The following is a 27,033-nucleotide window of genomic DNA, read 5'->3' as shown; positions in this document are numbered from 1 at the left end:
TAGGAAATGAATACACCCTCCCATCGTGTGGTGGGTGTCATGCTCTGCCCCGTTCCCTTAGACAAGTGTCTTTTCAACATGACACAGGGTGAGGGGAGTATCCCACTTGTCCTCCCCTAACGGCCCTGGCTGAGCACCAGCACAGACCACCACGAGGAGGCCGGGAGGGGCTGCTTCTCGCCAGCCAGGACTTCCAGCTGGTAGCAGAGCTGGGCCCTGTCCAGGACCCCAGGCTCCTGGGCCAAGATCTTCCCCCTCAGCCACTGCCTTCCTTCACGCCGTGGATGAGACAGCCACGGGCCTGCTGTTTTCTCCAGCCCTCTACCTTCCCCCCATTCTCTGGGGCTCTGCTCCCCACTGCCAACAAGGAGAACAACATTTTCAAGCTGCAAAAGAGGGAACCAGAACACACACACACACACACACACACACACAGCTCTGGAAGTACTTGCTTCCTGGGAACTAGACGTCAGCTACACCTGCTGTAAACAGGGTTCTAACAAACTCAGGTGCTGTGTTGAGCCAGGGCAGGAGGTGGTCCGGCAGGGTCAGTGTGTGTGGACGTGGGACAGTACAGAGGGACAGAGGGCCCCGCATCCCTGCCCCTGAGAATGTTGAGATTCCACAGCACCACCTGTCACTTATTTCTCTCCCCTCTCCTTACAAGGCCAAGCATAGACACCTATGCACGAGTCACACAGGCACCCGCATGCACAGAAACATACACAGGGACACAAGCGGTGCTGGCGTGTGCAAAGAGAAAATGGGCAAACACATGTGCATAGACACCACCCAACACACTTAAAAACAGGCAGTTGTCCCTCAGCAGGGCAGACATTGACACGCCCAGATACACAGATACCGTACACACTTGCACACACCCACAGGGGTGCACACACATACAGACACACCCATGCCCGAGTAAAGAGCACCTGTGCAGATGGACACCTGGACACCTGTGAGCAGAGAGGACTGTCCAGTGCTTCCCACACCTCCCTGCAGGGAGGGAGGTGGAGATTCCCTCCCCGACCCACCCTCCTGAGCTCTGCTCTGGAGCCCTCTGCTGGGGAGGCCAGGAACAGGCTGTCAGGCCCTCCTTGGCCCTGGAGCTGAGCTGGCCTGGATGGGGGGGTTTGGAGGGAAGGGGCATGAGGAGAGAAAGGGAACCAACCAGAGCCAGCCCCTGGGCCCTCAGCATCCTGCCCCCACGTGGTCCAAATGACTTTCTGCAGCCTCCAATCTGGGGCTGAAGGAGAGATTTCCCTCGCAAAGATTCCTCTTGGACCCCAGCCTCTTTTTGCCAGACTCCAGGCCCACCGTGCCCTTTCAGTGGGCACTGCTAGTATGGCTGCGTGCAGAGGAAGGGGCCCTGGCCTGGCAGCACCACACACCCCTCTCTCCAGGACGAGGCGGCTTTCCCCTCCCACACTCCAGGAGCCCAAGCTGACTCCACCCTACTCCCCTCACCCCACCTGGGCCACCTTGCAGTGGCACTGCTGGGCACCCAGCCCCCTTGCCACCCACAGGGTCTCTGACTCTGCTTGTTACAGCTGCCTGTTCAAACCTCCACCTCCTGTACTTCTTCATAGATACCACCCTCCTGCTCTCCACAGCTTTTTCTTTCCATTTTCTCCTGGGGGAGAGGGAGGAAGTGAAGAAGATCTGGGCTTTGGAATAAGATGGATGAACCCGAATTCAGATCTCAGCCCAAAGGTGGGATTTACTCACCAGCTATGGGCCTCTTGGGCAGCTAACCTAACTGCCCTCAGCCTCAGCTTCACCAGGTAGAATGGAGATCATGTTACTTAGGTGGCAGGGTGAGAACATTCTCAGTGCCCAGGACCAGAGCTGGTGTAAGGGGTGAGCCAGCCAGGCAGCTGGCTAGGGTGCCGTCTTTATGAGGTACTCAGTCATCACTGGACATATAAGGAGATGAAAAAACCACGTCTGGAACTCTTTTAAGGGTCAGTTGGACACTCTGCTTTAATGAGCTACTTGCAGTGGGGTGGTGGGGGGACCCCAAAAGAAGAGGCCAGAATAACAATAGTTGGTCTCTAAGCTGTTCCGTAAGGAGGGCGGGGCAAGGTCTCTAGAGAGTTTTTGTGTGTCTAATTGCAGCATGCAAGTTCAGCGTCAGAGCTGAACTGCTCAGAGGAGATGGAGTATTGCAGCAGGGGTCCCCTCCTCTGCCCACTCCCCCCTTTCTCCAAGCAGAGATCAGTTCCACTATATTAAAGTTGAACTGATAGTAAAGGAATACCAGTTTGATGGGACATAAAATGATTAGCCTGCTTGGGGGACCCACATGCTTCCCAATTGGGCCCTTCCTGACACGTGGAAGGTGATTAATAAATGTTAGTCAGGTCTGTCTCTCCAGTGCTTGGCCCGAAGACTTCTCTGCAGCCCCCTCCACTCAGCCTAGCCCTTCTCGAATCCTCTCTGCCTGGTCCTTGGGTCTACAGCATCACTTAGTTCTTCACCACACCCTTTCCCCCCAACCTTAGCCCACTGGCCCAGCCCATCCTGCAAGCCTCAAGGCTTCTAGCAGGCATCAAGATTTCCATTTCTTGGGAAGTCAGATAGCTCTTATACATTATCCTGTTTAAAACAACAAAAGGCAGCTGCTATCTTGCCCCGGAGGAAAGTATCTCCGTATCTTAAATGTCTACCATCAGGCAGTCCCCGCTTGCCAGTGAGTAACATTTCAAAACTTGGTTTCTGGGAAGTGGACTGGGGTTCCAGACAATGAGCCAAGAGAAAATCGAGGACTCAGCGTTATGAATGGGGCTCAGTTTTCCAGGTTGAGCCATAAATGCTCACTTAACGCATCACAAAGCTGGGCTGCCACACACCCACACAGGGGAAAAAAGAAAAACCCTACTGTTTCAAGACCTACAGGTAGAAATGGAAAATAACAATGTGGGTGTAGAAAATTGTTTATTTTTTCTTGAAAGCTGGTGCTTGAGGGAAAGCAGGTTTCTTAACAGGAGTATGAGGCGATGGGTGGGACATTCTGAAGGAAACTTTGAGGTGTTTTCAAGTGCTTTAGAGGCTGAAAGCTTTTGTTCTTCAACATTCTGATGACTCTTTCTGGCGTTCAGTCTGCCTTTTTTTTTTTGACACGGGGCAGTCCTGGCTCTATCCTGACATGCAGTCAGCCAGGATTGTTTGGGTTGAAAGAATAAACTGGGGAAAGGAACTCATGAGGTAACTTGGGTCAGGTTGTTAGAAAGGAGATGAAGGAAGTGGATTCAAGGGTGTGTAATGTGGGTTTTAAAGATGCCCTGAGGGGAATTCCCTGGCAGTCCAGTGGTTAGGATTCCACGCTCTCACTGCTGAGGGCCTGGGTTCAATCCCTGGTCTTGGAACTAAGATCCCACAAGCTAAAAAAAAAAAAAGGCCTGAGGAAGAATGAGCTGAACTGAACTGATTGTGGTAAAAAAACAAAGAACAAAAACAGAAAGAAAAGGGAAATTATGGTACATATGTGACCCCATCCTTCCAATCTCAAAAGAAACAAAAGGAGGTGGAAGCTGGACTGTTCCAAGGCTGGCCACCAGGTGACACCACAGGCCCAGGACAGCTTGGTTGCAGTCATGGCAGGTAGAGGGGACTCAGGAGGTCCCAGGGGACTGGGGGAGTCACAGATTTGGAAGCACAGGACATTCTCAGATTCCATCCTCCTTCGACTGAGTTGGAGAGAGAACGCTTATGCACATTCCCTTCCTTCCCCAGCTCCCATCCCATCTCCCCTGAGGGCTTTATGCTGGTATACTAGGTGGCATGGGGATGGATGGTGCCCAGAGGGATGGGGGCCCAGGACGGCAGGTGAGTGAAGAGACTAGGAAGATGGGGCTCAGGAAGGTCTTGGACAGAACCTTGATAGCGTGAGGGGGCAGAAGACCATGAACCTTTATTGAAAGTCCGCCTCCACTCACAGGTCCTGACACAGGGAAGCCCAGAGGGGAATCAAGCCACCCCACCTACAGGGCTGCCCACGGATGCAGGTGATTCAGAGTGTAGGTTTGGCTGATAACAGCCCCAGAAAAGCTGAGAATGAGCCCTTTGTGAGGGTGGCTGATCCTCAGGCCCCCTCCTCACAGCTGGGCCGGCTACAACAGGCCTGTGAGGGGAGCTGCCTTGCAGGAAACAGGACTGACTGGAAAAATGCAAAGAAACTGAACGTTCTCTACAGTGAGATGCTGTGTGAGAACTTTAGGATGCCTCGGGGCAAATGTGCAGGAGACAGATGCACCTTGGCTGGAGCCCACTTTATTTCCATCCAGGTTTTCAATCTCATCTGTGTCCCCTCCCTCCCACCCCCAAGTCCCCCAGAGAAAACGTTACTTTCAGTACTGTGTAAGTCAGGACTCTGGGTTGCAAATGGCCAAAACTCAGCTTGAATCAACTTGGTGAAAAGGGGGCATTGACTAACTGGATCAATCAGGGCAAGAATGGAGCTCACCCTGCTGGGACTCCCTCTCTGCATCTCTCAGAGGCTGGTGTCATCCTATCTTCTGCAGACAGGCTTTACCCTGCCTTGGCAGGGAAAACGACCATGGTCAGTTCAGGGTTTATGACCAGAAAGAAAATTATACCGTCTGCCACTTGGTTAGGGAAAAGTCCTGAGGAAGAACTCTGATTGGCTCGCCTTGAGTCATGTGCTCAGTTCTGGACCAATTGCTGTGGCCAGAGGGATGCATTACTGTGGTTTTCCCAGACTGAGTCACTTGCCCAACCCTGTGGGAATGAGGTACTGAACAGACACATACAATACAAGAACCTCCTTGCTGTGTACTTGGGGTCTCTTGAGGCAGAACTGTTAGTTGTTCCCCTAATAACAATCTCCCCTTTTCTCTAACAGAACAAAAGGTGCTTACTGGGATACATGGCTGCCTGGAATAAAAACTACATTTCCCAGGCTCCCTTGCAGCTAAGGATGCTCAGGCTGCTAAGAGTTCTGGACAATGGGATGTGAGCACAGCCAGGTGTGAAACTTCCAGATGGGGAGCATACTCTTGGCCCTCTTTCCCCCACTTTGTGCAGTCTGGAAGCCTATGTGATGGTGAACCACTTTGGATCCTATGGGTGAGAACAAGACCACAGAGATGGCAGAGTAACAAGTCAGTTAGAAGTCTGAGTCCCTGAAACCACTGTGGCCCCAAACTGTTTACGCCTGGACTGTTACACAGACATCTCTCTTGTTTAAGCCACTCTTATTTTGGGTCTCTGTTACATCAGCCAAGTCAATATCCTAAGTAATACATCTTGGGACCTTCTCTTGGTACCCACTGCTGTGGGCTGAAAATGCCATCTCTTGTATCCAGGACAGAATTTGTTCTCTGACCATGTATATATACCTCCATCCAAATCCAGAAAAGTCCTCCCAGTAACCAACCTATCGTTCGCTGGGAGTGTGACCAGACACATCACAGAGACAGATCTGTTCTCTCTAACCTGAGAAGTTATTTTCATTTCTCCCTGCACCCTGACTCCATCTCACTGGGCATGTTCCAAAGTGTTTTGTATGTGGGTTAGACCAGACTCTGTGTCAGCCCAGGGCTCCTATAGAGTGGAGGCCATGCTCCCTCATCAGACCGGGACTCCTGAGTGCTGGAGCCACAGAGAAGTATAAAGCCCAGGCCCTGCCCCCGGGATGCTAGCTGTGCCCCTCTCTTTAGGGTAAGGGCAGCACACAGATGGCCCATCTGCCTCTGAGGCAGGAAACTTGGGGCACAGAGTTACTGAGAGCCGAGCAGTGGAGGACTCAGGAGAAACTGCTGATTCCTGCCTCTTCTGCTGCCACCTGGGAGTGTTCTGACCTCGGGCTTCTCCTCAGATCTTCGAGGCCCATGGTCCTGAGGGAGGGAAGAGAAAGCACCAGCGGGGTAGGGGCTGGGTTTCTGGGATGGGGGAGAGGCAGTGGCTAGGTCATATCTGAGGTCAGTGTAGGAGATGAGGCACAGAAAATAATCCAGGGGCTTTGAGTCTAATGATCCCAGACCCTCATTCCAAGCTTTCATGGTTTAAGAAAGCTAATTGAGCTAATCCTAGGTGGGAAATCCAGAAGGAAAACTTGCCTCAGACCACAGAAACACAGGCTGGGCTGGGCTGGGCTCTTCCTTTCTTTCTGTACTGATTGTGTTGAGGAACAATGGTGGGCAGGCCCGCAGCTTTCTGAGAGCTGTCCTTGGCTCCCAAGCGGCTGGCTTCACCTCTTCTTCTTTCCCTCTGATCATCCTCCCGCAGAGCGGCCCCCCCTAAGAGCCAAGACGGTGTCTCTACACTCAGACTGGGGTCTGAAGACTTCTCATAGGGCAAGTTGGACTATCCCAGGGCCATAGGAGCCGGCAGGCCCCACCTGAACCAACAGGAAGGTGACATCAGGTGTCCAGGCTGCATCCCTGGATCTCCTTAGAGATGGAGGCAAGACCTCCAGCCCCACCTCTCTAACCAAGGCAGTTCTCTGCACTGGTTTCCCCTGACCCCAGCACTGGATCTAAGGGAAGAGTACTGACTTCCTGGCTCCCCTTCCCATGAGGTACATCAACCCTGAGAGACAAACAGGGCTGATGACACAATGGCATGGAAGCAAGATGCGGAGTGATGACCCTTCCACGCACGTGCCACAGCAAGGAGCACGCAGCGCTCCTAGCTGGTGAGAGAGAGCCAAGGCTGGCCTCCCCTCCCACCACAGCACGGCTTCCTCGCCTGCCTCGGCTGAGCCCTGATATGCTTGCCTGCCCTCCCCTGCAATCTGCCCTCCCTCTGCTCTCACACGATGCGCCCTGGAGCTCCTGCACCACAGGCAGCGCTCTCTCCTAGATCTTCAGCCTCTTCTTGGAATACATCCTCCTCCTCCTGGCCCTGAGCTACCACCTCCCAGCAGCCCTCTCAGGTGGAGGATATTTAGTCTCACATTCTCTGCACCTCAGGGTTAAAAGGTAGAGCTTGTCCTTATTATTCCTCGTGGTCACTTCCAGCCCATCACTCCCATCCTCTTGTAAAGCCCTGAACCATTGACACTGCTGCTTCCAGCTATGCCATCCTCCCTCCTCAGCCCTGTCATCTCCCAGCCTCCCAGGCCTGCTCCCTCCCCCACTGAAGACCCATGTTCCAGCCTCCTCATCTTCTCCCATACCCCCTCCTGCCACTATCCTAGACAAATAGAATAACCTATATCCACACTCTGACCTCTTGCTTCCATCACCTACATCTCCAATAATTCCCGCCTTAGCTATCCATTGCCACATTTAGCCCTGAAGACCTTATGGCCACCCAAAGCCTTACTTCTGAAATCAGAACTTCTCACCTTCCACTATCCATCCATCCATCCATTGCCTCCAAGCCTTTCTGCTCCCTGGCCCAGGTGGCCCTGCCACAGCTCTCTGGCCTCATAGAACTCCCCAGTCCACTGAGTCCTTCACTTTCTCTCTATCCATCAGCCCCCTCCTGCCTTCACGTCTCTCCTCTCCCAGCTTAGAGTCCATGGTTTGTGGATGAATAAACTGTGGGATATTCACACAATGGACTATCACAAAGCAGGTTAAATAAATGAGCCACAGCAAAGTAAATAAATAAATCTTAGCCATATACAATTAGGTAAAAAATGTAAGTCCCCAAAGATTGCATGGAGAACGATACCCTTTTAACGAGGTTAAAAACAATTAATATAAAATATATAATTTTTGGAAATATATGTAGATGCAATAAAACTATATGAAAAGGATATCAAGGGAATGTGGTACACAGGCTTCAGGATGATAGTTACTGTGGGTTGGGGGAGGTAGGGGGTTGGGATGGCGAGGAGGAATCATATGGAAAGATGTGGGTCATTGTCAAGGCTTTGGTTTGGGTGGTGGTTTTGCAGGAGCCTATTTAATCATTACAAATAACTAATTAAAAATATAGCACGAGTGGATCAACGATGAGTGCGTCAGGGAACAAAGGATGTGTGGAGGAGTCCAATGAAATCAAGATTCCATGGGTTATCATGGCACTACTCTCTTGCAATTATATTGAACCTCCCTCATCTTCCCACCACTAAATTCACAGATATCCCCGTGTCTGCCTCATTACAATGGAAGAAGCGTCCCAGTTTCTTCAGTGAAAGAAAAATTCCATCTCTTGTTCCCTGAATCCCATTCCTTCTCATCTTCTCAAGGGCTTTTTTCCTTCGGCTATCTCCCCACTCTCTTTCCTCATCAATCTCTCCCTCCTTAATGGGTTATTTCCACGAGCACACAACATGCTCTAGTCTCTCCCATTTTAAAAACAAATAAACTGGGAATTCCCTGGTGGTCCAGTGGTTAGGATCCAGCACTTTCACTGCCGCGGCCCGGGTTCAAACCCTGGTCGGGGAACTGAGATCCCGCAAGTCATGCGGCGCAGCCGGATAAAAAAAGGAAAAAACAGATAAACTTTCTGTGTTAGGATAACGTTAGGCTGCTGTAACAGAGAAATCCCCAAAGACTGTATCAAAGGTAGAAGTTGACTCTCACATGAAAAGCCTAGGAAGGCAGTGTAGGGGTGATATGGTAACTTCTTCTATCTGTTGCTCTGTCATCCTTAACTTGCAGCTTCTCTCCAAGATGGATGCCCCAGCCCTTGCCAGCACTTCAACCTCCCAGCCAGAAGGAAAGGGGAAAAGAGGAAGGAGGAGATAAAGCTACTTCCTTTGAAGGGCACGGCCTGGAAGTTGCATACATGTCCAATCACAAGGTACTGCCCTCAGACTTGGTCAAAACACACACCTAGTTGCAAAGGAACTTAAGAAATATGGTCTTTCGTTGGGCAGCAATGTGTCCACTTAAAGATTCCATCACTATTGAAGAAGAGGAGAATGGCTATTGAGGGAAAGCTGGCGATCTCTACCACCCTCTGCACCTTTGACCGCCCAAATAAATGCACGCTCTCTTCTCACACATGCAACATGCTAATCCCCTTCCCAAGCCCAAACCCACAAGGTTTCATCCATTACTGCAACCAGCTCAGAGCCCAGGCCTTCCTGACAATTGTCAGATCTTTATATGAAGTTCAGATGTTGGTCTGGTGACATACAAACTAAAAACCAAGTTATCTATTTGCTCCCCTTTACCAACCAGCAACACATACACATATGCTATACAAGGTAGAACAGGATAACCACAATTAATCTGCCATTTGGAGAGGGAAAAATAGAAAACACATAGCAGGAACATAGCAATTAACAGATCCCACTGGGCAGGAATTCCAAAGGTTCCCTATCTCAGAAAGGAGAATGTTCTTTGGTATCGAGTACCTGAAAACATTCTCTGTGGCTCTTGGCTCTGCCTTCTGGGCAGTACTTCTTTGTCTACCTGTCGTCCTCCAGGGCCACATCTGAAAAGGGCATTGGAGAATATACCCTTCTGGGTGGTGACGGTGCAGTGTTCACAGCCTGTTTCCTGGTGGTGCAGGTTTGGGAGCTCACAGCTTGCTTTAGGAGTTGAGCCATTCTAGAGTTGTACTGGCCAGCCTTGTAGACTTTTGCCAGTGACTTTCCCTCAAAAACTTAGCATAACATTAAAAAGTTAAATACAAAAAATAATTCAATTTACCATCATATAGAAAAGGATTAAATAGGAATAAATCGAACAAGGCTTATACATTGAAAACTATAAAACATCATTAAAATAAATTGAAGAGAAACTAAATAAATGGAAAGTCATCCTGTGTCCATGGATTAGAACGCAATATTGTTAAGATGGTAATATTCCCCCAAATGACCTACAGACTAAATGAAATCCCTATTAAAATTGCACCTGCCTTTTTTGCAGAAATTGAAAATGTATCTTAAGATTCATAAAAAATTGCAAGCATTGCATATGCTTGGTCCAGCTTAGCCAAGACAGTCTTGAAAAAGAAGAACAAAGTTGGAAGACTCACACCACCCTATTTCAAAACTTACTGCAAAACTATATTAATCAACACAGCCTGGTACTGGCATAAGAATAGACACATAAGTCGATGGAACAGAATTGAGACTCTGGACATGGAGACTTTGACACATGGTGAAAAAATAGTCTTTTTCAACAAATGGTCCTGGGACAACTAGATCTCCCTATTCAAAAGAATGTAATCAGATCCCTGCTTCACACCACATATAAAAATTAACTCAAAGTTGATTATAGCCCTAAATGTAAGAAAGAAAACTATAAAACTGCATGATCTTGGATTAAACGTTGGCTTTTTAATGTATGACACCCAAAGCACAAGAGAAAAGGGAAAAAATAGATAAATCAGGTTTCATCTAAATTAAAATCCCTTGTGCTTCCAAAAACACCGTCAAGAAACTTAAAAGACAACCCACAAAACGGAAGAAAATACTGGCAAATTCTATATCTGATAAGGAATTTGAATTCAGAATATATATAGAACTCTGGCAACTCAACAATAAGGAGACACATAACCTGATCTGAAAGATGGGCACAGAATTTGAATAGACATTTCTTCAAAGAAGATATACAAATGACCAGTAAACACATGAAAAGAGCCCAACATCATTAGCCAACAAAGAAATTCAAATAAAAGCCACAATGACATACTGCTCCGCAACCACTAGGATGGCTATCAATAAAAAAGGCAGATAGTAAGTGCTGGAGAGCACGTGGAAAATCTGGAACCCTCATATATTACTGGTGGGAATGTAAAATGGTGCAGCCACTTTGGAAAACAGTTTGACATTTCCTGAATAAGTTAAACACAGGACTACACTGTGGCCTAGCAATTCCACTCCTAGGTATACAGCCAAGAAAACTGAAAATAGACATTCACATAAAAATGTGTTCATGAACGTTCATACCAAAATTAGTCATAGTAATCAAAAGCGTAAAAAACCCAAAAGGCTATTAGTTGACGAATGGATAAACAAAATAGGATCTATCCGTAACAATGGAATATCATTCAGCCATAGAAAGGAATGAAATACTGGTGCATGCGACTACATGGATGAATCTTGAAAACATTATATGCCAAGTAAAAGAAGCCAGACACAAAAGATCATACATTGTATGATTTCCACTTCTATGAAATGTCCAGAATAGGCAGATCTATAGAGACAGAAAGTAGATTAGTGGTTGCCAGGGGCTGGGGGCACGGAGGTAGTAATGGGGATTGACTGCTAACGGGTACGGGGTTCTTTGGGAGGCGATGAAAGTGTTCGAGAATGAAGATAATGGTGCTAGTTGCACAACTCTGTGAATACACTAAAAACCACTGAACTGTGTAATTTAAAGGGTGAACTTTATCATAGGTGAACTATATCTCAATAAAACTATTTTTTAAAATTTATTTATTTTATTTATGGCTGCATTGGGTCTTCGTTGCTGCGTGCGGGCTTCCTCTAGTTACTGTGAGCAGGGGCCACTCTTTTGTTGCGGTGCGCAGGCTTCTTATCGTGGTAGCTTCTCTTGTTGCGGAGCATGCGGGCTTCAGTAGTTGCGGCACGTGGGCTCAGTAGTTGTGGCTCACAGGCTCTAGAGCGCAGGCTCGGTAGTTGAGGCGCACGGGCTTAGTTGCTCCGCAGCATGTGGGATCTTCCCGGACCAGGGCTCGAACCCGTGTCCCCTGCGTTGGCAGTCGGATTCTTAACCACTGCGCCACCAAGGAAGTCCCTAAAATTATTTTTAAAAAATTAGTATGACTACAGTCGATTTGTTTCTAATCTGTTCCATAAGCAAGTAACCCAGCCAAAAAAGCTGGTGCAGACATAGTTCTTAAACCTGAAGACACATTTATGCATATTTATTTCCCAGCCTCTATACTCTGCCCATCCTACCCTCTCTTAACTTTACAATAGTTTATCAGGTTACTTAACCTAGTAGGCCTGGGTGGAAAGGCAACACCCTGAATCTGCTCTGGGCTGTTGAACTGACTCCCATTGTCTGGCAGGGTGTTCTTTTTTTTTTTTTTTTTTTTTTTAATTAATTAATTAATTTATTTTTGGCTGTGTTGGGTCTTCATTTGTGTATGAGGGCTTTCTCTAGTTGCAGCGAGCGGGGGCCACTCTTCATCGCGGTGCGCGGGCCTCTCACTATCGCAGCCTCTTTGTTGCAGAGCACAGGCTCCAGACGCGCAGGCTCAGTAGTTGTGGCTCACGGGCCTAGTCGCTCCGCGGCATGTGGGATCTTCCCAGACCAGGGCTCGAACCCGTGTCCCCTGCATTGGCAGGCAGATTCTCAACCACTGCGCCACCAGGGAAGCCCTGGCAGGGTGTTCTTATCTGGAGCTAACTGGGAAAGGCTCGGGCCACAGTCTTGTCTCCTGGGAAAGCTGCCCCTTCAGGGCTCCTTCATGTCACTTCCTCAGTTTGGGGTACAAAAGCAGTTGACTTTCTCAGCACCTTTCCAAATACTGGATTCTTAGTCAGCTTACCTTATTGGCCGCAGGCAGGAAGAATCTCCATGAACAGAGCTCTGTTTATTTTCATCTGTGCTTGCAAACTGCTGTCTCTCTTCTGAGTTTTTCTCTCTTCCAGGACCTTGCTAAATGTGGGGAGAAGACTACCCACCAGCACTTGCACCTTTTCTAACCACTTCCTCTAGAACTAGAGGCTCTGTAGGCATGTGAACTGTCTTCCAAGATATCAGAGGAGATAGTGTTACCAACTGTTTTGCATAGCATGGGTCACCAGCGTTCCAACCTGACATACCTGCTCACTGTCTGACAATAGCACAACGCCTCATGTTTAAAATTTTGCCACGTCCAACATTCCACTTCTGGATATCAAATTCTATGTTAATCAGAATATGGTTTAGACTCCTGTAACAAAGGCCTCAAACTACACTGGCTTACACAAAATAGAAGGGGTTTTTTTTTTTTTTTTTTTTTTTTTTTGGTTTGTTTTTCTCTCATGTACCTTGATGGTTCAGGGCTGATATGGGGGTTTAGTGGTTTTGGAGGACTCAGGTTTCTTGTATCTTTTTACTTCACTACTTTCAACATGCTGCTTCCAGCACACAGTCTGAGACAGCTTCTGTCAGAGGTTGGATTACTCAGGAAACAGACTCTGAGACAGATTTGCAGCCAGGTGTTCTACTGGGGAGTGAACCCTGATGGCGGGGGGAGTGATGGAGGTAAAACTGGGCAAAGGGCAGAGCTGAGCTGTGATGCAGTCACAACAGAGGACTCAGCCAATCCCGGAGGAGCTCTGGAGCTGGGGTGGCCTTCATAGTTGTCTCAGTTAAAGCAAGGAACTAGGCTTGTTACCCCACAAGTCATTGGATACGGGCCCCCTTTTGATACCCCCAGGGAGGAAGCATAACTTTGCGCAAAGCAGTTTCTGGGGAAAGATTCAGCTGAGCTGTGAGTGGACAGTGCTCCTGGCAGCTGGGGGAAGGAGGGCCTCGGTTTTAGATGGGGCATCAGGCAGTGTCCACTGGTGTCCAAGGCTACAGAGTCCACGAGAGCTCCCAAGGTTCTCACCACCAGGTTTGCCCATCCAGTGGGAAATGGAAAAGCCCACACAGTACTTCCACTCACATCCCTTTAACTAGACTTAGCCACACGGTTGCACCTGCCTGGAAGGTAAAAACTCGAGAAAGAAAGCAAAAGTCAAGTCATTTGGAGTCATTTGGGAGTCTCTGCCACGTGTCCCTTGATTCCGTGTCCTTCTCTAGCCACTGTCTCATTCGTCTGTCCCTCCTCAGAACCTGGCTTCCTCCATTTCTGCATCTGTCTTTGCTCCAGAAGGCCCACCTGACATCTCTTGGATGCTGTGTTAGTCTTATTGGATTGTCTCTTTCAGTCACCTGCAAAAGTATTCAAACAAGCTCCTAGGGGAAAAAAAGATTTTATGAGGTCATGTATTGGATCAAAGAGAGGATCTACCTTCAGGCATGGATGGACCCAGAGGTTCCAATGATGTTACCAGAGCTGTCTCTCTCCATTTCCTGATCTGTCTACCCTCTGTGTTGGTTTCATTCTCTGGCTGAATGATGCCACTAACAGTGCCAGCCCTACATTTCCTTACAGCTCACAAGCTCAGAGAAGAGTGTAATCCTCTCTACTTCAGTGTCCCCGACGTGGGCTCACCCAAGGACCAATCTTTGTGTCCAGGGGGGTGAGTGCTCTGATTGGCCAGCCTGAGTCATGCCCTTCGGCATGCTTGGGGAAGTGAGGCCGTGTACGTGATAGCCCAACCAGAAACACTTGCTGGGGCGGAGGGATAGGCAGGGGGCTTCTACTGCTAAAAAGGAGGGAAGGGACGCTGATGCTGTTATAGCCTGGGCATCTCAAACTTAACATGTCTACAGCTGAACTCTTGGTTCCCCTCCCAGCTCCAAATAGGTGCTGTCTCCACTCTTCCCATATGGTAAATGGCACCTCCATCTACCTAGCTGCTTAGGCAAGATGACTGGAAGCCATCTTTATACCTCCTTCCTTCTTCACCCCACATCCCAACGTTCACTTACAGATTCTACCACTCAGATGCTCTTCAACCAGTCCCATTGTCCATCTTCTCCATCGCCAATATGTTGCACAGCCTCCATCACCTCATCCTGTGCTATTCTGATGGGTTCCCCTGTCTCTGTGTGCTCACTCTCTCTTGTTGCTGGTTGTTACATGGCAACCAGAGGCATCCTCCTGAAACCTGCACATGAGACTGAATATAACATGATGACTAGGGGTGTACCTGGAACAAATGGGCACCAGTGTAAAGTATCCAATTCTTATTTTCCACTGGAGAAGTCCCAGATTAGAATTCACTGTCACTCATCACAGCACTTGGCACCTGAAGACTGGTTCAGTACCCATTTCCTCCCCCAGACTGGAAGTTCTGGGAGGGCAGGGTTTTTGCCAATCCCATAGTCCACCTCATCTCAGGCACTGCTTGGAGCACACAGCCCTGGGGGCTCGGTGAAGCCAGGAAGATGTTCTTGGTACGAGTGGGAGGGGGTCTTGGAGCCAACTGCTTCCCCCAAGACACCTTAGATTTTCCAAAGAGGTCAGAGTCCTGGGGTGGGTTGGGGACCGCAGAGCTGCCATCCGAGCTCCCTCTATGGGAGAAGACCCAGGGAGAAGGAGGAAGATGGGAAGAGAGGCTGGGCCTAAGGAGGAGGAGAGCCTAAGAAAAAAGGCAGGAGAAAGCCAAAGATAAGAAGGGCACAAAACACTGAGCTGATCTCCCAGTGTTATGCAGCTGCTTCCCACTAGCTATCTATTTTGGGATAGGGAGGGTGGGAGGGAGACACAAGAGGGAGGAGATATGGGGCTATATGTATACGTATAGCTGATTCACTTTGTTATACAGCAGAAACTAACACATCATTGTAAAGCAATTATACTCCAATAAAGATGTTAAAAAATAAAAGAAGGGCAAGCAGAATGAGGGGGGTGGAGGATTCCAGAGAAAGGGGCAGCTAGGATCAGCAGGAGGTAGGCTGGGGGTGGGAGGTTTGCAGAGGAAAGAGAAACCATTCTTTTTGAATGGGTCAGGGTGTGTGTGTGTGGGGTCTCCCAACACACTGATTCCAAGATGTGGGAAGCTGAGATCGCCTGCCTTGTGCTGTGGTTTTCTCAGTCAGCCCAAGACCCCTGGGGAGGAGAGTGGGGGACACCCAGCCAGAGGCTACCCCAATCAGGAGCACCCACAGTCTATGGTGACTGTCCCCAGCACCTTAACTCACTGTTGAGCAGTGGCCCAAGCCCAGCAATGCTCTATCGGGACATGCAATTACAGGGGTTGGGTTACAGCTCCAACATTGGCAAGGGCTCGGTGGCCGGAGATAGGAAGGTGGCACCCGGAAGGGTTGTGTGTGTGCTGAACTGCAGGCTCCAAGCACCACCCCCAAGGCCGGCTCACAAGGCCTCCATTGTTGGGGGCTGGCTCCCAGCCCATCACCGGCCAGATAGGAGCTGCTGTTCTGACAAGGCAACAAAAGCACACCCCAAGTTCATACAGATGCCGTTACCCCATCCTTATCAGGCGGAGGGAAGGGAGCTAGCAAAGCTAATGTTGATTCAGAGAGAAAAAGAAAAAAGGCATATTAACAATCATGGCGAAAGTGAGTTCCGTCAGCAGGGGTGAGGATCATGGGTGCTAGTCTGGGGTTTTTATAACGAGCAGCTGGAGGCAGGGGTGGGACGGTGAGGAGTGTCCAGTGGGTGGGGGAGGAGCCCCCCCAGTGTGCCCGGCCCTGTGCCGGGGACAGAAGCCAAGCAGGTGCATTCTGCTGCTTAGAACTTGAAGTCTAGTTAGGAAAACAGGGCTCTTTTCTTCACCCAATATAATCAAGGGTCCACCGCTTGCAGGATCTGTTTATAAATGCCGGGGGTTCCCAGGGCTGGCATTCTAGTGGATTGTACCGGAAAATAAAGAGTCCTGAAGACTAGCACCTAGGGGCTCAGACAGAGAGAAGGGGTCTCTGAGATGGCAGGTCAGGAAAGGCACTGAGGGCTGGCCCTGGGCTGGGGGATGAGGGAGCAGAGCTCCTACTCCTGCTGCCTGCTTCTAGGCAAGGAACCTTGTCTCAATGAGCCAGTTTCTTCTTCTGTAAAATGGGGACAAGAGAAACTACCCAAGGGGATTAACATTGAGAATGGAAAGAGAACCCAGGTAAGCACGGAGCATGGTGGTAAATCACGATGAGCACTTGGTCAGTCAGATTCACAAAGGTGAGAGAGACGCAGTCACCACGTGCAGGGGGCCGACAGTCAAAAAAGGGAGGCAAGACATGGGAAAGGTGGGGTGGACCCGAGTCAGGGTGGTGGGCTAGGATTGGGTTAGCTGGTGAGGAGTGGGGAAGGCAGCTCTGAGGACAGGAAGAGCAGCAGCAAAGGAATGGCAGCCCAAAGGAGCCCAGCCCGTTTGGGGGTGGAGGTGGTAAGGGTGGGACCATTCACATACCATTGTCCCCTCCCCCATCCCATCCCCAGAGACCCCAGAGTCAGCACACCAAAGACGGTCACTCGTTGGGATCACCATTTAAAAATTCTGCTGTGCCCTTTGGGTATGCTTTAAAATATAGATTTGGGAAAAAAGCACTTTAAAGATGAAAAGTCCCTAGAAAATATCAGTCTGTAGAATCTGCTGCACTCGAAATAGAGACACAGATGCAGAGGACAAACGTATGGACACCAAGGCGGGGAAAGTGGCCGGGGGGTGGGGTGGGTGGTGGTGGGATGAATTGGGAGATTGGGATTGACATATACACACTAATAAGTATAAAATAGATAACTAATAAGAACCTGCTGTATAAAAAAATAAATAAAATAAAATTTAAAAAAAATAAAAAACAAAAAAGAATCTGCTTCCCTGAAGGCAGTGAGTAAAGAAGCCCATTCAATGGAGAATGGACTTGATTAAGAGGAAAGGGAATGGACTGCCTGGAAAGTTGGTTGCTGGGGAAACCTGCTATTAGAAAGGAGCCAGGGTTGTGGGGGGTGGGGGTGGGGGGGAAAGCATGTCCTGTGCATGTGTGTCATACACTAGCAGGAGTCTGAGACCAGGCTGCCATGGGCAGACGCGGCATGGGAGGAACAGAGAGGCTTATTTGTCCACTCGGGCTGCCAGAACAAAGTACTGCAGACTGGGTGTCTTCAACAACAGACATTTATTTCTCACAGTTCTGGAGGCTGGAAGTTCAAGGTTAAGGTGCCAGCTGATTTGCTTCCTGGTGAGGACTCTCATGGCTTGTAGATGGCTGCCTTCTCTCTGTGTCGTCACATGGCTTTTCCTCTGTGCAGGTGCAGAGCGAGAGAAATCTCTTGTGTCTCTTCCTCTTCTTATAAGGACATCAGTCCTATTGGATTCGGGCACCACCCTCATGACCTCGTTTAACCCTAATTACTTCCTTAGGGGCCCCATTTACAAATACAGTCACACTGGGTGGTGAGGGCTTCAGTATATGAATTTGCAGGGGGGGTCACAAACATTTAATCCATAACAGAGATCTCCTTTAGTCTGCAAGAGGCAAGAGAAAGTAGTGTGCTAGAAAATAAAGTTTTCCCTGGGATTAGCAGAACAGATCACAGATTTAGTCCTCCTCTTGGGGCAATTAATGCTGACAGCACAGGAAGAGCTACAGATGGCCCACTACTCCCTGGGAGTACTGAGAACACTTTCCAGAGAAATTCTTAAATTGGAATCAGGAAAACAGTTTTTGCATTCATTTGCGAACAGGAGAAACTTAATGATGGAAATACCTGACTGTACCCAGATATTAGTTTTTCTTTAGATCTTAACCATCGGTGAGTAACAAGTCTTTATGATTCTTAGTTTAAGAAAGGTTGTAAATACAGGAAATCTCACTGGGTTATTAAAAGAGTACGATGTTCCATCTCTTAATTATGAATACCTTAGAAAATCTTGGGACTTCCCTGGCGGTCCAGTGGTTAAGATTCCGCTTTTCCACTGCAGGGGGCAATGGGTTCAATCCCTGGTCAGGGAACTAAGATCCGGCATGCCACGCTGCGTGGCCAAAAATAAAAAAAAAGACTTAACTGGTTGGTTCACTTTATATAAATGTTGTTGCTCTTATTATTCATGTGATGACTGCTGTGTGAATAGCAGGTGTGGTGCTTGCAGGGAAAGAAAAATAAACCTTTACACAGCCAATTATGTGTCTGTTATTTTATTTACATCATCTCATTTAATCCTCCCAACAATCCTGCAAAATTAGCATTAGTTCCACTAATTTGTTGGTTTGTTTGTTTTAAGGTAAGGCTAGGTGGAATTTTCCCCATTTGGCAAAGAGGGAAACAGGCTCAGAGAGGTTACGTTAACTCAGTAGAGATTAACCAGCTAGTAAGTGATAGAGTCAGGATTCGAACTCGGGTGTTTCTAAAGCTGATGCTCACGCTCTATACATCCTTTGCTGCCCTAGTCTTGCAAACCCAAACCAATGAGACAATAAGAGATGTCATGCACTCAGGCACCCGGCCACTTCACCCAGCCGTACATGCTCACATGCATGTACATTCAGGTCTGTGTCTGGCCATAGCCCCCTCCCTCACATCCAGCCATGGGTTGGCTACCTAAGTCCCAGCTGGGGAGTCATACAGTGGAAGGGAGGATATCACGGTGGTTCCTGACACAAGGTCAAGGTGACACCTGCCATTTCCCCTTCTGAATGCCAAGCATTCAATCTGTAATTGATTCTGGGTCCTTCTTGGCCTCAGCCTTTTATAGAAAGCATAGGCTACCCATACAGTTGGAGTTTCCTATGTCTCTGTCTGCCCTGTCTGCATGCTAGCCTTGACTGTGGCTCCTCCAAATGCCTTCAGTCCTGTCCCAGTTGACCCCCCACCCCGGAAGAGAGCCATTTAAATGTGGGGCTGCCTGTGCCAACGCACAGAATTGCAGCCCGTCTCTCCCGTCCCAGTGCTCACTGTGGCTCCCCACCCCCGCTGAGTTTTTAAGACTCATTGTGGACTGAATTTTTGTGTGCCCTCAAAGTTCACATGTCAAAATCCTAACCCTGACAGGATATTATTAGGAGGTGGGGACTTTGGAGGTGATTAAGTCATAAGGGTGGAACGCTCATGAATGGGATTAATGCCCTTATAAAAGAGACCCCAGAGGGCTCCCTCACCCTTCCCACCATGTGAAGACACAGCAAAAAGATGGTCATCTGTGAACCAGGAAGCAGGCTCTCACCAGACACTGAATCTGATGGTGCATTGACCTTGGACTTCCCACCTCCAAAACTGTGAGAAATAAATTTCTGTTGTTTATAAGTCACCCAGTCTATGGTATTCTGTTACAGCAGCCTGAACGGACTAAGACAAGTCTTAACTCAAGTACCCTTCCTCCCGGAAGCCTTCTCTGACCTCCCAAGACCAGGGTGGCTTTCCCTTCCCTGGGCACCCATGGTAACCTGAAATTCCCCTATAAGAGCCCCAGCCCTCCTTGTGGTAGGGCTGTATTTACTTGTCAGTCTCGCCCACTACACTGGAAGCTTCCTGAGGGCAGACACTGGCTCTGTCGTCACTGTATCTCCCAAGCACAGCTCACTGTAGGTGCTCAGTTAGGTCCCCACATTTAGCAAATAAAAATTCAGAATGCCCAGTTAGATTTGAATTTTGGATAAACAATGAATACTACTACGAAGAAATACTACTAATAATGAATAAAAATACTGTATTATTGTGTCTGGTAACCCTATGCTCGATAAGTGTTTATTGTACTCCTTACTCTGTGAAAGAGCAAAAAGCACAGAGAAAGGAAAAGGCCTTGTATTTGGAAGAAAGCAAGAAACATCAGTTTGCCTGGAACATAGCACTGGTGCAAATCTGTCACAGAGTGAAATGAGAGGAGCCCAGCACGCCTGTGCTCAGAGCAGCACCCGTACCTAGTAAGAAATCCATCACCAGTGATGGAGGGACACGACAGAACGAACACGTTGCGGGGGGGTGGGGGGGGGGTTAAGTGCCAGAAAAAAGTAGTGAAGATATCAAAGCAGAAATGGAGGGCGTGATGATGGCAGTGGCTGCGGTCATGGAGGCTTTTGAGGGGGTCAAGTGACCAGCAGGCTGCAGCCTCCACACCCTGACGATTCAGACTCACAGAGTGGTCATGTCCTGAGTCCACGAGCAGCCGAAACTCTCCTCCCAGACATTGTAGGGGTCTGTGCCCATCTCGAGCAGGACAAGTGCAAACCCTGATTCTCCTCTCCCCACCCAAAGAGCGGAGGGGGTCCCCTGTCCCCCTGGGGTTCCTGAGGCAGGAGTTACATCCCCCACCCCCCGCCCAGGCTGGGGTTTTCCACGAGCCCCTCATGCAGAACCTGGCCTCTTGGGGAGTCTCCCTTAACCCTCTGCAACAGGCGGCTGGGCTCCCAGGCCCCAGGGTGGAGGACTGAGGGGAGAGGGAGGAAATAGGCCCCCTTTGTCCCCTGGGCCTGGCAGCACAATGGGAGCCTGTGTCACGCCAGCTGCTCTAATGCGGCTCTGACTCTGGTGGACACCAGCCTTGGAGGAGCACGTAGCCTGGGGGACCCCATCTGCTTCACGTCCCTCCGAGTGGGACCTGTGGGCTGGCTGGCTGTGCCTGAGGGATGACGCGTGTCTGGGGGCCGCTGGCTGTCTCTAGGAGTGCGTATACGTGTGTTCACACCGGAAGGTCTGACGGAGGGCAGGCAAGTGCGTGTGCTTGTGTGTCTGCCTGTGGGACACATGTGTGCCTTGGGCTGGCCGGGTGAGTCTGCAAGTAGGCACAGACGCGGGTCTGTGTGTGTGCATTGAGGACAGGTAATGCTTCTGAGCACGTGGGGGACACGTGCCGAGGTCTTCTCCCGTTGCCAGAATAGGGAGCCTTTCCCAAGCACCAGGCCAAGGAGGGCAGAACTGGCTGAGAAGCTTCCTTGGGAGAGAAGTCCTAGAAGATGGGGACCAAGACTCTGTCCCATTGAAACCTGTGTTCTGCACACACATCCCCTGGGGCTCTAGGTTTGGCTGTTCCCTTCACTTGGCCCCTTCCAGCCTCTCCCTCCTCCTGCTTCCCTGCGTGCTGGACCATCAGGGACCCTCATCTGGGATGCAGACCCTCAGCCAAGTAGCGGCTGGAAGGATGAGAATGGCTGAAGGTCTTCGGAGCTCAGGATGTTCCCCTAAGGGCTGAGCTGCCCAATTTGGCCTTGCTTCCCTCCCACTCCACCCCCCACGAATCAGAGCCCGGCCCACCCAGCCTTCCCTTCCAAGCTGGCTGGAATCAGGAAATGAGATTTCAACTCCATTCAACTAAATCCAACAAATATTTACAGAAGAGGTTCTAAGCACAGGGCTCTGTAAAGCTGGGAGCAGTGGGGAGAGGCCCTTGTACCAGGGCCTGCCTCCCAGATGACAACAGGTTTAGGGTGATAAGGTCCCACTTTAGGGCCTTGCTCCCTACCAGCACCCACACACAGCTGCTGCCTCAACCGTCCCCTCAACCGGCAATTGATGGAGGCCCTGCCTGGTGAGGGTGCACCCGGGAGCCTCCCAGAGAAAACGTCCGCAGCACTGGCAGCCCCTCCCCTGCCCCCGGGGGCCCTCTCCCCACCCTCCAGGATTAAAGGACCCCTCCGAGAGGCAGCCAGAGGAGTAGGTGGCAGAGGAGTGGCGGTCCCCTGCCCACTTCAGGAGATAGTACCAGGGACTCAGGAACTTGGGAGTCTGGGTTTTCCATCTGGTTAAAGGGAAAAGTTATTACTCCCCCAAAGGGGGCCCTCCAGCCTTCAGGGTCCAACCTGCAGGCAGGCCTCTCTCAGCTGATGCCCCAGAAGTCCCTCCCTATATCTTGGTCTCCAAAGTGAAAACTGCAATATGATCCTTGGGGTGAGGCATAAAAATACTGAGTCGCGGTTTTCTTAATCTAGAAATTTAAGACTTACCAAATATTTAATAAATGGGTTGACACTGTGCCCTCCCTCAGTCCCAGTTTCAGATTATCCTGAGTCCCAGAAGGTTCTCTGGGAATCCTAGAGGTGAGGGCCAGCTCCTCTGTGTGGGGTATTTAGGGGGCGCCTTCCTACTTTGGCTCCCTGTCAGCACAAGGCTTCATTTGTTCCTAAGTGCTCCAGTGTGCCACCAGCGTGGTTGGTTTTATAAAAGCGATGCCTTATCCTATGATAAACCATAATGGAAAAGAATATATATATGTGTGTATAACTGAGTCATTTTGCTGTACAGCAGAGATTGGCACATTGTAAATCAGCTATACTTCAATAAAAATAAAATAAAATAAAAGCGATGCCTTAAACAGAAGTATATTTTCATACTTTGTAAAAGAGAACGGTATAACAGGAAACTCTTTCTGAACCTGCAGGTCTTCTGGGAATCAAATCTAAGGACAATTTGTGCATTTTTCTTTTACAGAAAGACAAGTATATTCTAGACTCTCTGACCTTTTCTGTGACAAGTGTTTATTGGTAGTGTGTGACCCCAGCCAATATTTCACACAAAAAAATGTCCTTCTTATCAACCTGTAGGGAACATTTCAACAGTGAGTGAGAGAGGAACATCTTTTCAACTAAAATATAGGCTAAGGAGAGAGCATTTTGAAACTGGTTATTTGGAAATGTTTCCATCATAAGGTGATGTTATTCCTGAAAACTATGTAAATATGTCACCTATTAAAAATTCTATCTACACAATTAAAGAAATAAGCTTGGACAATTTTCCAGAGAGTTTAGGAGAATGTTGAATTGGTTGGCTAAAAATATAAAAACACAAAACCTTCCAATTATTTTGCAAGAACAACCAGGAAAGGTGGACATTTACTAGCTAAATGTCAAATTAAATTGCACAATGGATGGATGGGAGCGAAATACAAATGCCGTGATTTAATGGGCCCAGCGAATGATGCATGTCTATCATTTGGTGACGTATCTCTTACAGCTGTGGCCATCATGAATACCAAGACTCAAAATGTATAAAGTTAAACATTCACTTAGCAGATGATTCGGCAATCCTACTTCTAGGTATTTATTCAAGAGTAAACACATGTGCACATAAATACCTGTATGCAAATGTTTATAGCAGCTTTATTCACAACTGCCCTAAACTGGATACAACCCAAATGTCCATCAACTGGTGAATGGATAAACAAACTGGTATGTCCATACAACGGAATACTACTTAGCAATAAAAGGAAGAAATCACTCATATATACAACATGCATGAAACTCAAAAGCAATACGCTAAGTGACAGAAGATTACATACTGTGATTCCAAATACGTGATATTCTAGAAAAAAGGCAAAAGTATAGGGACAGAAATCAGGCCAGTGATTCCCTGGGGTGGGAAGAGAGGAGTGACTGTAAAAGGGCATAGGGGAACTTTTTGGGTGATGAAAATATTCTGCATCTTGACTGTGATGGTGGTTACATGCCTCTATATATTTGTCAACACTCATCAAACCATACACTTGTAAAGTGAATTTCACCATACATATATTTCGATAAACCTAATGTTAAAAAAAACCAGTGCTTAGCATATAATGCTACATAAACATTTAAAAAAGCAAATATTTTAAAGTATAGAAAAAAATCTACAACCAAAGGGAATTTCCTGGCGGTCCAGTGATTAGGACTTGGTGCTTTCACTGCCCTGACCCGGGTTCAGCTCCTGCTCAGGGAACGGAGATCCCGCAAGCCGTGTGGCCAAAAATAAATAAAACAGGGACTTAAAAAAAAAGAAGTATACAACCAAAATATTATCAGGGATAGTCTCTAAGTGGTAAGATTATTGTGATTTTTACTTTTTTCTCTGTGTTTTTTGTATATAAAAGTAAACAGAGGTTTGAAAACTGACTCTTAACATTCATACGGAAGTGCCAGGGACCGAGAATCATCAAAACAACTTTTGGGGCTTCCCTGGTGGCGCAGTGGTTGAGAATCTGCCTGCCAATGCAGGGGACACGGGTTCGAGCCCTGGTCTGGGAAGATCCCACATGCCGCGGAGCAACTGGGCCCGCGAGCCACAACTACTGAGCCTGCGCGTCTGGAGCCTGTGCCCCGCAACAAGAGAGGCCGCGATAGTGAGAGGCCCGCGCACCGCGATGAAGAGTGGCCCCCGCTCGCCGCAACTAGAGAAAGCCCTCGCACAGAAACGAAGACCCAACACAGCCAAAAATAAATAAACAAATACTTAAAAAAAAAAAAAGTTAAGGTCTATTAATTTAAAAACAAATAAATTAATTAATTAATTTAACAAACAAACAAAAACAACTTTTGAAGAGCAAAGTTGGAAAACATTACCTGATTTCAAAATTTATTAAAAGGTTACAATAAATCAAGACAGTTTGATATTGGCATAAAAATAGACATCAATGGAACCGAATCAAGAGACCAGAAATAGACACTATACTTTTTTTAAAAAACAGCTTTATTGAGGTGAAATTGACCTATAAGTATTATCCTATACTTATAGGACAAGTGATTTTCAACAAAGGCACAAAGGCAATGCAGCCCAAAAAAGATGGTGTTTTAAACAAATACTGCTGGAACAATTACACACCCATAAGCAAAAAAGTCTCTATCTATACTTTGCACCATATACAAAATATAACTCAAAATGGACTATAGACTTAACTGTAAGTAAAACATCTAGAAGAAAACCTTTGCAACCATGGAGAAGGCAAAAATTTCTTAGATATAGCACCAAAAGTATGATCCATAAAAGAGTAAATTGATCAATTGGACTTTATCCAAATTAAAAATGTCTGCTCTTAACAGACACTTTTTTTTTTTTGCTTTTTTAAAAATTAATTAATTTATTTATTTATTTATTTACTTTTGGCTGTGCTGGTTCTTCGTTTCTGTGTGAGGGCTTTCTCCAGTTGTGGCGAGCGGGGTCCACTCTTCATCGCGGTGCGCGGGCCTCTCACTGTCGCGGCCTCTCGTTGCAGAGCACAGCTCCAGAGGCGCAGGCTCAGTAGTTGTGGCGCACGGGCTTAGTTGCTCCGCGGCATGTGGGAACTTCCCGGACCAGGGCTCAAACCCGTGTCCCCTGCATCGGCAGGCAGACTCTCAACCACTGCGCCACCAGGGAAGCCCCAGACACTATTAAGAGAACGAAAAGAGGAACCACAGACTTGGAGAAAGTATTTGCAAATCATGTATCTGATACAGGACTTGTATCCAGAATATATAAAGAACTCTCCAAACATAATAGTAAGAAAATAATCTAATCAATAACAGATAAAAGATTTGAGATACCACTAAAAACCTATTGGAATGGCTAAAATAAAGGGACTGACCCTATCAAGTTTTGGCAAGTACATGGAGGAACTGGAACTTGCATACATAGCTGGCGAAAATGTAAAATGGTACAACCACCAACCACTTTGGAAAACTTTTTGGCAGTTTCTTAAAAAGTTAAACATATACCTATCGTGATCCAGCCATTCCACTCCTAGGTATTTACCCAGAGGAATGAAAGCATATGTTTCTACAAAGACTTACTCATGAATGCACATAGTAGCTTTATTTGTAATAACCAAATACTGGAAACAACCAAAGGTCCATCAACAGGTGACTGGATACATAAACTGTGGTATATCTGTACAATGGAATATTACTCAATATTAAAAAAGAATTAACTATATGTGCTGCAACATGGATGCATCTCAAAAATAATTATGCTGAGAGAAAGAAGTCAGATTAAAAAGAGTACATATGATATGATTCCATTTATATAAAATTCTAGAATATTAAAAAAAAAAGCAGATCAGTGATTGCCTGGGAATTGGTAGATGGGGAAGGGGTGGGAGAAGAATTACGTAAGAGGAAACTTTTAGGGTGATGGAAATGTTCATTTTCTTGTCTGTGGTGATGGTTTCAAGGGTGTATAAATATGTCAAACCTTATCACATTGTATACTTTAAATATGTGCAGTTCACTATAGGTCAATTATAGTTCAATAAAGCTATTAAAAATAAACAGATTACTTTTGTAACAATAAATTCCTTAAAGGGCAGAAATAAGAGACTAAAGTCATTATATGATATTATACATATCTTTTTGTGGTTAGTTGCCGTGTGGCCCTATTTAATTATTCATATACTGTTTAGAAACTTTGTAATGTAGAGATTATGGGTATACCATTATAGCTCCTTGAGTTTCGTTTTGTGGTCAGTTCTATAAAAATCTGTATGTCAGGCCCATGGCCAGGAGCATAATCCTCTCTTATAACATTGTTTCTGTGGGAAAGTCAAAATTGACTTGCATTACGTTTACATAGTGCCTTTCCTCTGCCCCCAGGCTGTCTCTTCTCAAATCCATCTTAAACCCAGTTGCAGACCTACTTTAAAAAAAAAAAATTAGATCATGTTACCTCCCTGTTAAACCCCTCTGTGGTTCCAAATGATAAAGTCTAAACTCCATGGCATGACATTCAAGGTACTTCCCAACTGACTCCATCTATGTCACCAATCCCGTCTCCCAGAACTGCCTCTCCCTTTATGCATCTTGAGCCGTTTGACAGGTGCTTTCACCACTTTGAGCCTTTGCTCGTACTGTCCAACGTCCAGGTATGTCCTTCCCTTTCGCCTCACTTGTGCATCTCAAAAGTCTCTCACCCTTCAAGATGCAT

General features: G+C 47.6%; 1 long non-coding RNA gene across 2 annotated transcripts in view; it reads right to left on the bottom strand.

Moving 5' to 3' along the window:
* LOC137777737 (uncharacterized) overlaps positions 1-27,033 on the bottom strand; it is a 207,929-nt gene that overhangs the window by 25,300 nt on the left and 155,596 nt on the right. The gene's annotated exons all lie outside the window — the stretch shown is intronic.

Source organism: Eschrichtius robustus, chromosome 15 (genome assembly GCF_028021215.1).
Source record: "Eschrichtius robustus isolate mEscRob2 chromosome 15, mEscRob2.pri, whole genome shotgun sequence".
NCBI lineage: Eukaryota > Metazoa > Chordata > Mammalia > Artiodactyla > Eschrichtiidae > Eschrichtius > Eschrichtius robustus.
This window is presented reverse-complemented; position numbering and strand designations above follow the sequence as displayed.